Genomic DNA, 3,330 nt, shown 5'->3' with positions numbered 1-3,330 from the left:
AAAAAAAAACTTCAAAAACTGACTCCGAGAAACTGCAGAACTGGAATTAATTTGCAAACTGGACACCATTAAATTAGGCTTGAATAAAGACTAGGAGTGGATAGGTCATTACACAAAGTAAAAACTATTTCCCCATGCTAATTTTCCCCTACTGTTACTCACATTTTCTTATCAGCTGTTTGAAATGGGCCATCCTGATTATCACTGCAAAAGTTTTTCTCCTGCTGCTAATAGCCCACCTTAATTAATTAGTCTCATTAGAGTTGGTATGGCAACCCCCATTTTTTCATGTCCTCTGTGTGTGTATATCTATCTTCCTACTGTATTTTCCACTGCATGCATCCGATGAAGTGGGTTTTAGCCCACGAAAGCTTATGTCCAAATAAATTTGTTAGTCTCTAAGGTGCTACAAGTACTCCTCCTCCTTTTTACTGATACAGACTAACACGGCTACCACTCTGAAACCTGTTTTCTGTATTTGTTTTCCATTAAATGTTTTACTGTTTAAAACTAAGCAAGTTAAGTAAAGCTCTTGTATAGCCATGCCCTTTTGCTCTTTATCTCTTCCCTTTTTACTTTGTTTTCTCTCCATTTCTGACTTAAACAGATTATATATATGACCCTAAGGATGGCATTTATTTACAATATTATGTCTGAACAATGCATCACCGTGGTTTATTAATTGTACAACAAAGGATTCTAGTCCTACTGTCTTTCCATTTTATTAGGCATAGTTGTGATTTCTTTATATGGCTGTTGCCAAGGAAACACTTTGTTAAATGGGCATAGACAATGTGGCTTTTGCCCAAGAATTCCTAAGGTGTGGGCGTTTCACCTAGAATGCTTTATTATGCACTAGTTCTAAAACTGGTTACTTTTAATAGGGCATTTTGCCCTAGTAGCAATTTAAAGAGTTCCAGTAGCACCTCTTGTGCAAACTGGAAATGTCTGAGCACTTATTATAATCTTTGGCTTGGGCTGCTGCACACGTGTACCAGAGATTCACAAACACTGGTGTCCTACTGCTTACTATGATCCCCCTTTACTACTTGGTTTGAGTCATGTTTTGGCTAAATGGCTCCTGGCTTGGCTCTCCAATTTTTTGATAAATTGCATTGTCAACTGCTTAACTATCTTTTGGATGGATATTTTGTTATGAAATATACTTGAGACCAAATAATCAATGTCAGTCAGGCTTATTAATATGGGACAGGAAAAAGGTTGTGTATACCAGTTTCCCAACAGCAGTGCTGTGCAGTGATGTTACATTCACCTTAGGAAGATGGTGTGCTCTCCCAAGCTACTTCCGTAAAGTAGTTCTTTTATACTCTTTACCAGAAAAAGGTACTGTATACCTTTTACCTTATACTAATTTAATCAGATTTTTGCCTTGTTTGTTCTGGTACCGTGATGTGCCCTACGCAGTCCAGGTTATGAGGCACCCTTCTCTTTGTTTTGAGTACATATATTCCAGCTACTAGGGGTGAAGGCACCTCCTAGGTTTGTGTGGGCTTTTTTTCCTGAATTTATGAGGAAATAATCCTCTGTCTTAATACTGAAAGTTTTTCCTATTTATTTAAACTAGTTCAACTAATGCATGATATTATGGGCTGTTCAGGATTATAATAAAGATTCAGGCCAGTCTAGGCTAAAAAGTGCCATACTAATGCTTAATATGTATACTTGAATAATTAAAATAGGTGTAGTGTGGGTAGTTATCATTATAATAGAGGTGTATAGCCAACAGAGTGGTGACTGGGGTTAGAATGGATGGCATGCTACACCAGAAACTAGTGGTGGTAAATTGATGTGGGAAATTGTAAAGGGGGAAGGGGGAGGCAGTGGCTAGACAGTGGACTAGGAATGTCATTTGAGGTGTGTTCATGTGGTAGGGCATGATGCCATAAAGAGGGGAATGGGATGTGGGAAGGGTTGTGAGGCTGCATCTTTGGTAGGCTGAAGAGGGCAAGATGAAAAGTGGAGTAGTGTACAAAAGCTTGAGCTGTGAGAGTGCACAGATGTGGGCAAGGAGAGGGAGCTGGCAAAGGCAGAGAAGGAGCCCGGTTTCTAAGGGGCAGGAGAGAGAGATGATTTTTGCACTGAGGAGGGCGTGGAGCAAGGGGGGAACTTGGAGACCTCCTGGAGACCCCAAGGTGGGCCATGACCAAAGTGTGGCTAAGTGCAGCCCTGCCTTTACTGATGCCTGTGCTTCTGGAGCCCTGTGGCTATGGCACTGTCTCTTTCTCTAGCATAGGCATGTCCTATATGAGGCAAACAGGTGCTGAGAGGAACAATGTGTGGGGGGAGAATAAGGTTGACAGGCTGGCTGCTGCATTACTATGGGTGTTAATTAGGAGTAGCAGGCATCCAGTTTTTGATCAGAACACATGGCGAGGCAACTTAAAGAGGTTAAGGCAGGTTTCCTTCCTACCCTGGCTCTGTGCAGCTCCTGGAAGCACCTGGCATGCCCCTTCTTGAGTGCCAGCTCTGCAGCTCCCATTGGATGGAACTGTGGCCAATGGGAGCTGCATTCACAGTGCTGCTGGTGCAGGCACCATGCACTGTGTAGAGCTGCCTGCTGTGGCTCTGTCTAGGGGCTGGACATCCCAGCCACTTTTGGGAGGAGCGAGGAACTAGGGCAGGTAAGGAGCCTGTCTTCACCCTGCTGCACCATCAACTGGGAGCTACCTGAGCTAAGCGCAGTCTGGCTGGAGCCTGCAAACTCTCCTGTACTCAAACTCCGTCCCAGAGTCTGCATCCCAGGCTTCCTCCCACATCCAAACTCCAGCTGGGAGCCTACACCCCACCCCTCTACCATAGCCCTGAGCCTGCTCTTCTATTTCAAGCCCCTGGGCCCAGGTTGGAACCCCCTCCTGCACCCCAAATCCCTCATCTCCCTGCTCCACCCTGGAGCCCTCACCCCTTTTTCCCCCCTCCCCGATCCCAGCCCAGGAAAGGTGGGGAGAGCAAGCAATGGAGGGGGGGGGGGCTGGAGTCCTGGGCAAGGCTGGGGGTGTTCAGTTAGGAAGGGGGAAGCAGAGAGAGGAGCCCGGGGGGGGGGGGCACAAGGCACCCACTGGCAGGGTGACCAGACAGCACAGCTGAAAAATTGGGGGAGGGGTGGGGATAACAGGAGCCTCTATAAGGAAAAAACCCAAACCAGGATTGTCCCTGTAAACTCGGGACAGCTGGTCACCCTCCCCAGTGGCCGGGTCCCGCCCAACCCCCCTCCTGGCGGATGCCCCCTACGCTAGTTGCTCACAAGTCCCGCCTTCTCCTCCAGTGACATCAGCCCCTTCCTCCTACGAGCCAATGGGGGAGCGCGGGGGT

The sequence above is a fragment of the Chelonoidis abingdonii genome, chromosome 1 (genome assembly GCF_003597395.2).
Source record: "Chelonoidis abingdonii isolate Lonesome George chromosome 1, CheloAbing_2.0, whole genome shotgun sequence".
In the NCBI taxonomy this organism is placed as follows: domain Eukaryota; kingdom Metazoa; phylum Chordata; order Testudines; family Testudinidae; genus Chelonoidis; species Chelonoidis abingdonii.
This window is presented reverse-complemented; position numbering follows the sequence as displayed.